The sequence below is a fragment of the Crocodylus porosus genome, unplaced genomic scaffold, assembly GCF_001723895.1.
Source record: "Crocodylus porosus isolate Cpor-Errol unplaced genomic scaffold, CroPor_comp1, whole genome shotgun sequence".
Classification (NCBI taxonomy): domain Eukaryota; kingdom Metazoa; phylum Chordata; order Crocodylia; family Crocodylidae; genus Crocodylus; species Crocodylus porosus.
Window position 1 is genome coordinate 7,843,227 of NW_017728918.1, and position 8,528 is coordinate 7,851,754.

The window sequence follows — 8,528 nt, forward strand, 5'->3', positions numbered from 1 at the left end:
TATTCACCCCTTACCTACTTACAGACAGCCACCAAGTCCCCCCTCAGTCTTCTCTTCCCTGGGCTGATCCCTTAGTCTTTGAGATCCCAGTCCCAGATCCCTTAGTCTTTCCTCTTAAGGTTTGTCCTCCAGGCCCTTAATCATTCTTGTGACCCTACTCTGGACCCTTTCAAGACTCCACGTCTTTTTTTGAAGTGCAACGCCCAGAACCGGACACAGTCCTCCAACTGGGGTCTCACCAGCACTGAGTAGAGAGGAAGTATCACTTCCTTAGCCCTGCTCCTGACACACAAGCTATTAGCTCTGTTGTCTACAGCATTGCACTGGCAGCTCATGTTCATCCTGTGATCAACCATAACCCCGAGGTCCCTTTCAGCTGTCGTACTGACCAGGACATCCCCTCCTATATTCATGTTGCTCATTACTTCTCCCCAGATGAAGCACTCTGAATTTATCCTTACTGAACTGCATCTGGTTCTGCTCCACCCACCTTCCTAGCTTCTCCAAAGTTCAACTGGATCCGCATCCTACCCCTAGCATGACCGCTTTCCCCCATAACTTAGTATTGTCCCCAAACTTGGCCGGCGTGCTTTCTACATCCTCATCTAAATGGTTGATAAAGATGTTGAACAGCATGGGGCCAAGAAACAAGGCATGCCACTGGCCGCCTCCCTCCAAGACGATACAGACCCATCCACTAACACGCTCTGGGTTCAACCCCTTTGCCCATTCCCAACCCACCTGACCACAGACTCTGTCAGCCCACAATCCCCCAGTGTTTTTATAAGAGTGTCACAGGAGGCCATATCAAAGGTCTTTTTAAAATCTGAGTATATGACATCAACTGCATCTCCCACATCTAAGCGGTTCGTTACTTGATCATAGAAGGAAACGAGGTTGTTCAGACATAACCTGCCCACGATGAAAACATGTTGGCTATCCTTCAGCATCATGCCTTCTGCCAATCTCTCACAAATAGACTTCTTGAGAATTTTTTCCAAAAATTTACCCAGTATTGAGGTCAAACTGACTGGCCTACTGTTTTCCAGATCCTCCCTCCTCCCCTTCTTAAAGATTGGCATCACATAGACCTTTTTCCAGTCTTCTGGGACCTCTCCCAAGCACCAAAACTCTTCAGATATCTTTGCCAATGGTCCCACAATGACTCCAGCCAATTTCCTCAGCACTCTCAGAAGTAGTTCATCCGGTTCTGCCGACTTGAAGACACTGAGCCTCTCGAAGTGCTCCCACACCAATTCCACCAATTCGACACTGGCCTTTGGCTGGCAATCCTGCCCTCCCCCCTCCCCCCTGCTGCACATGCATCCAGTATCCGATCGGGCGGGCAATTACCATTTGTATGCAGAAACACCAACACAAAGTATTTGTTAAAGAGTTCAACTTTTTCCTGATTGTCAGCTGTCCCGTCCCATTTTGCAAGGACCCCACAGTTCCCTTGGTCTCCCTCCTGCTCCCTAGAGACCTGAAAGAGGACTTCTTATCGCCTTTGATTTTGGTCACCCAGCTGACCTCAGTTGCCACCTTTGCCTTCCTTATTCTCTCCCTACAAACGCAGGCTATACTTGTGTATTCCTTCTTTGCTGACTACCCCTTGTTTCCACTGTCTGTAAGCCTCCCTTTTCTTCTTTAAGCACTCCTTGCCTCCTCTGGTAAGCCAAGAGGGCTTCCCAGACCCTTTGCCACCTTTCCTGCATACAGGAAGGGACCTTTTGTGTGCTCTGAGGATCACTCCTTACCCTTCCCGAACTTCCTTCCCCTCCAGTCCCTCTTCCCATAGGGTGTCTCCCACTATTTTCCTAAGCTCATTGAAGTCAGCCTTCCTGGAGTTGAGCACCTCTGCATAACTGGCTGACTTCCCTGCCCTACAACAGACAGTGAAGTCTATCATCTCATGATCACTATCTCCCAGATTACCCTCAATCCTCAGATCTCCCACCAGGTCATCCCCTTTGCCTAGAACCAAATCCAGCAAAACCTACCCCATGGTCGGCCCGTTCATTTCCTGTACTAAATAAAGTTGTTCCATGCAGGTCAAAAACCTGTGTGACCCGTCAGAAGTGGCTGAGTGCTTTTCCCAGCAGATGTCAGGGTAATTGAAGCCACCTATGCCAACCACGTCCCTTGAACATACAGCCTCTGTTGCGGCGGTCTGTAGTAGATGCCTACCATCAAGTCCCCTTCTCCTTGTGCCCCCTATATTTTGACCCCCAGGGTCTCAAGTCGTCCTTCTCTCAAACCAGTTTGGGTCTCTGAGGTGGCGAACCGGTCCTCGACATAGAGAGCTACACCTCCTCCTTTCTTCCCTACCCAATCTCTTCTGTGCATCCTTTGCTCTGTGTATCTCAAAAAACAGGACCGGGGATGATGTTATCTCCAGAACTGCAACCAACAGGGAGAAACCGGTGAAATCAAAAACATTTCCATTTTTCTTCACAGAAAGATATGTACTGCTACAACATTGGTAGCCAGATAGCACAGGTCATTGCAAAGAGAGACTAAGAGATACAAATTTCCCAATCCAGTGGGAATGGGTTCTTCTCAGAATTCACACCCCAGAACTAGTGATTTTAGTTTTCCCCCCAAAATAAGTGTGTCCAAAAAAGGAGTTTGGGTCACAACCAAAGGACTTTTGTGCCTAAAACAGGATTTAAGTTATGGGCATACAAACAATCTACTGAGAGCCGCAAGGGGCAGAGGTTTACCACCCCTAACTGCTCTGTGGTACTTGCCTGTGTGCACACTCTTGCCCCATGGTAAGTAAAACTGAACCTTGGCAGCTCAGCCCTCAGTTAAAAAAGATTAAGTTTAGCTTAGCTTTTACCTACTGCAGGGTAAGAGTGTAACGCAGGCAGTTACCATGGGAGCAGCTGAATTTGTGGTAAAACCCCGTCTTTCTCACAGTCAGTGGTACATCTGTTCATGCTCTTCAGAGAGAACCACATCCAAAATTGCCATGCAAAAAACCCTACTCAGTGACCACCCAACCCTGCAGACATGTCCCTTTCTGACCTGAAAGTCCTTGGACACCTGCTGTTCTGCTTCAGCACATGCCAGGACCGCTCTGGTCTGACCTGCAAACTCCCCCTTCTTGCCTAAGCCCCGTTTGGATTCAGCTGCTAGGCAGTCCCATAGTGCAGGTCTCCAGCTTCTTGGGCAAGTGCTGTAACCTGAAGAATATACTTCAAAATGCAGGCAGTGGCCCCACTGCCACCTCCAGAAGCCTGGGTTGAAAGGACTGAGCCTTGCACAAGTTGTTCAAAGAATACCTGCAGCGGTGCCTCCCCCCAGCAACGGGCTCCAGGCTCTGGATCCGGAGTGAATGGAGGTGGCTCATTTGCAGCCCTGACTCAAGCACCACCCCTTCAAAGGGGAGCAGAGTTAACACACCCCTTTATGCTCAGGGGGCACATCTACACAAGACGTTAATACACAGTGGACTAATTCTACCACGCATTAGTGCGGCAAGCAAAAACCGTGCTAATGCAGAGTAGACTTAGTCTACTGCACATTAGCATCACAAAAAAGCGTGCACCGTAGCGTCAATTAAACTTAATGTGCTGTAATTACGGTGCATTCATGAACGTGTAGACATGCCCAGTGTTTCCTATTGGCTGACTCTGTGTTGAGTGTCTCTCTCCCCATGCACTGTATTAGGATCCTTGGCACTTAACTGTGCTTTAGATATTAGTCTAGTTGTTGCAGAGGCAACTGGTAGACACCTAACTCCTGAGACCAGAGTAGCAATTAGGTTTTAAATTCACACCCCGCCTGAATCTGAATGACTTCTCAAGTGTTTGCAAGGCCTGGGATTAATGACTCCGTGCTTCACAGGGTCTGGCTCTTCACTGCTTTGCACTCACCATCCTCATTTATACCAGTGCAAGGTGAGTATGAAATGCTCCCAGATGACAGGAATAATATTTGGCACTTATTTTGCCATTTCTCTGTATAAGTGTGAATGAGGACACAGGTTGGAAGACAGTCTCAGCCTATAACATACTGAGTTGCCTGCATTTTGCCTAATGATATCTTCATCTTGCTGAAAAACAAGCACTGCCCAGTCTTTTGCAGTTCTCGGTAAGGGACATATCCCTCAAGGGCAGGTTTAGTCAATATGAATCCATGTGTAATACTGTTGCAAAAAGAAGCTATTAGAGTCCTGGGATATATTCACAGGGTGTTTTATGCCATTCACGGGAAGTGATTCTTCCACAAGTGAGGCCTCACCTGGAGTACTGCGTCCAGTTTTAGGCACTGTCCTTCAAGAAGGATGTGACCAAGCTGAGAAGAGTACAGAGGAAAGCAGCAAAAAGGGTTAGAGGTCTAGAAAACATGAGTGGTTGGAAGAACTGGGGTTATTTAGTACAGAGAGTAGAAGATTGGGAGGGGAGAGCCGATAAGTCTTCCAATACAAAAATTGTTGTACTCAGACAATGGTGGTCAGAGAGAGGCAGGCTGGGGTCAGTCAGTCACTGTATCCACAGAAGCGTGGCACGCAGTAATGGGCTTACATTGCAACAAGGGGGATTTTGGCTGGATATTAGGAAAACTTTCTGACTCTGAAGAGAGTTGTGCGCAGGAACAGGATTGCCTCGACAGGTTATAAAATCTCCATCACTGGAAGTTTTCAAACACAAATTAGACAAACAGTTTTTAGGCAGGGAAGATCCTGCCTTGAACAGATCTAAATGATCTTCCCTTTTTTTCTATGATATACATTCACTTGCAGGTGTCACCATTTCCCCACTACCTAATTGGCTGAGGAAAAAAAGCCATATTAATAATCAGAATAATATATGGAAGAGTGATGGTGTAGCCATGATGGTCCACAAATTATGTGAGAGGCAAGGATCTCTTAGGGTGCTATCTTTTATTGGACCGACTGTGCAGCTGGGATAAAGTTACACAAGCTTTCAAATGTAAGATATTCTTCCGCAGTTTTGGGGGGGAGCGAATAGGATTGAGGAAGACCAGAGGAAGAACGTCTTGCTTTCAGTGGCTTGTCTAACTTCACCCCAGCTACACAGTTGGTCCTATAAAAGATACCACCCTAAGAAATCCTTGCTTCTCACATAATATTATTATTCACATCCCAGCTACACAGTTGGTCCTATAAAAGACACCACCCTAAGAAATCCTTGCCTCTCACATAATATTATTATTCACATCCCAGCTACACAGTTGGTCCTATAAAAGACACCACCCTAAGAAATCCCGGCCTCTCGCATAATATTATTATTCACATTTATATTTCTTCCATCTAAAGGTGTCAAAGTGCTTCCCAGTCTTGAACGCACTCAGCCTCACAGCCCCCTGCGAGAGAGGGAAATAATAGGAGGGCACTAAGTGGTGAAACAACTTGGTCTGACCTCAGAAAGACAGGAGCACATCCAGCGGTAGGACTCTGATTCCCCGCAGCTCACAATCCTATATACTGGCAACAAGACCACACTTATTTTATCCTTTCTGACGGCTTCGGCCTGACTGCTTTGGTCTTAAACTGCGAAGTATATTTGAAGCTGAAGGCTCTTTCCCTGGTATTTTAATTCTTGGCTTGCCATTTACTGGCCTTTGCAAAGGAGGCACTGACCTGCCCCTCACTCCTTTTCATCTTCCTCCTGCTTCTTTGCATCTTCATTAGCAGGGAAGTCCCCTTGGAGAACCGGAGCTTGCTTGCAGGATGTCATAAAAAGGCATGTTTTCCCAGAAGCGACTGTAACATGCAAGGCCCTGAAACAGCAGCTTCGCCGTGCCATATGGTCTTTTTGATAGCTCCAACTGCACAGTATCCTCTGCTGCAGCTTCGCTCTGCCGGGGAAGAAGGTGATGGAATTAATCAGAGGCACTGGGGGCTCTGCGGTCTCCGGGTGGCACGGCGGAGGCCGAGCTGCAGCCGTACTGCGCTAGCAGCTTGCCGTGGCAAGCCGTACAGAAAGTGAGAACCGGCGGCTGCTGCTGCCCTCTGGGAGAGCCATGAAAACATCTGTGTTACTTGGGACTGTTCCAGGGCGAGGGAATCAGAGAGCAGCCCTGGAAATCTGCCTAATAACCTAATGAGGATGTTTCCCTATCAAGGCACAGGGTTCACTGGCGAGCAGGGGTGAGGGAGTTAGGCGGGGAGGGGGCGATGCATATGACCTTTTGGGGTCCCCATCGGGGGGGGGTTACTTCCAGGGGGCTTGTGGTGGTGTCCGTCCAGGCATCAGTTACTCGTCCATGTTGTGGGCTATTGCCCATGTAACTTCAGTTCCCAGGAGGGCTTGCCCATTAAAAAAAAATCAGAGGCTTTGCATGGGCTTTTGAGCAAACAAAATATGGGCCATGTGTGCACAAAAGACTTCACGCGCGCGCACGGTTTCCTCCCTGAACTCGCAAATGGGCTGTGTGCTAGGAGCTGGCCTAGGGCAGTGCAGACACTCAAGAGAGGCATCATTAGGTTAAAAAACCAGAGAAATGAGGCCGAAAAGGATGGACAAGCGGTAGAAACCCCAGTTCACAGTGAGTGTGGACAACCTGCAAGCCAGTTTGTTAATTCACCAGGATCCCTCTTCCTGGCGCTTCCCAAAGCGGGGCTGCAGTCTCAGGTGCCAGCCACGGTGCCAGTTACACTTAATAATTTAATATTCATAATAAAGGGGATAGCATGCAAATGAACTGTTATGGGCTGAGATGGCTTGGGCTGTTCAAAGCGATTGCTTTGCTTTCTGTCAGCTCCTGTTTATCTCAAAGACTGGGGCAGCTCTTTTTGTGAGCGGTTCGGCATCCCTCGCTGAAGGAGATGGAGAAAGCTCCCAGGCCAGGGATCAAGATGTTCCCCAATGAAATATTCCAGATGTTTCTAAGGTTTAAAAAAAGCAAGTCAGGCCCCCATGACGCATCATTAAAAAGCACAAAAAAAAGGGCACAACCCCAATCATTTGCCATTGCAGGTCACCTTTAGCTACAAAACAGTAGATCAACCTGTGGCGATAAGTCTTTCATTCAGCTGACAGGCTGATGAAAGTTGGCCTCTTCTTGTCAATCCAGACCTTTCATTATCGCAGAATTCACTAATGGAAAGGAGACAAAAAATGCAGTCACGTATTACAAATTCACATCCATAGGAACTCCTATAATAAAGCCATGCTAAGACTGTGACACGAAGCAACGAGATCAAGAAGATGCAACGTTCACACCAGCGCATCCATCTGCAATGTGTCGCGTGCCGGGTCACGGCCGCGGTGTCGGACCAGGACGTGCTGTCACTTACCTTGTGTGCTACAGCAACCGCAAGGGCACGCGGGCTGACTCCATGGGTGAACGTCAGCCCCCCCGACACCGAAGTGGCTCAGGGCAGTGTCACAACAACCTTGCTGTTACTTCAACCCACGGCACTTCTTGTATGCAAAATTATACCACACACATCAGGTCTCTTTAGCATTATTTTTTTTTTTCTTATAGGCACGACAAGAGAATCACAAGTATGACACGTGCGCTCTGCATCACTAATGCGGATGCTAATATAAGATATGATTTAAATTGCTAATAGGGCTGACTGTTGCTAGTAAGATACAAGAATCCGTCTACCAAGATTTTCTGCATTTTTAAAGATCCCTCTTTATTCCTAAGGGGCAGCAAATTGTCTCAGGGAGGGGGAAAAAAAATCTTCCACTCACACTAGTACTGGGTTAGGAAGGGTTTTTTTGCCATCAGGATTAATCTGGTTCTTCAGCTTGTGGAAAGGTGGCTTCCGTGGTACGGGCCAGGGGCGGTCATGCAGGCGCTGTCAGGGGTGCAGTAGTTTCACCACCCCAAAATGCTGACGGCCCCTGTGCTGGTTCACCACCACGAGCGGATTAGCAGCCGCTCTTTGCAAGGCATGTTGATGAGTCTCATTAGCTGCAGGCAGGGGATATAAAAACCAGAGGGAAGAAACGGGCTGAAACCAGAAGAAGAACCAGGAGATTTTTGTCTTCTTTTCCCTCCTGGGGGACTGACTTGCTTGAAACAAGCTTTACTTTGAACCGAGGGGAGGCAAGTCTTCTAGCTAAAGCGGGGCCCCATGGTATTTGTCTGGCTCTTCAATGGGCAGAGTGTCCTTGACTTTTCCTTTCGTTTCAACGGGTGTCATTCAGGTGCTTGCACCCCACTCAGCCAGGCATGCAGGGAGTTTTGCTGGGGCCAGCAACTGCTAAGCCAGGAAACCTGACCCCCGGGAGCAATAGTGAAAGCCATCATCGTGGCACAGTACCTCCAGATTGTGCTGGTGGGAGCAGGGAAACAGATGGCTGAGCGGCTGCTAGGTACGGCCCCTAGATAATGCCATCCGTCTGATGGAGCGCTGCCAGAGGGAGAAGACTTCTGCGGAATAGCATGAAATGATGAGCAACATCCAGATGTTAGTCCAAGCCCAGGCTGAACCATAAAGAGACCGGGTGAAATGCATGATTTTTCTGCACGAGGCCAGCACAAATAGTGGGTGCCCCAAGCCGCAGGACGTGGGCAGATGTAGTAGGGAGGTGATTCTC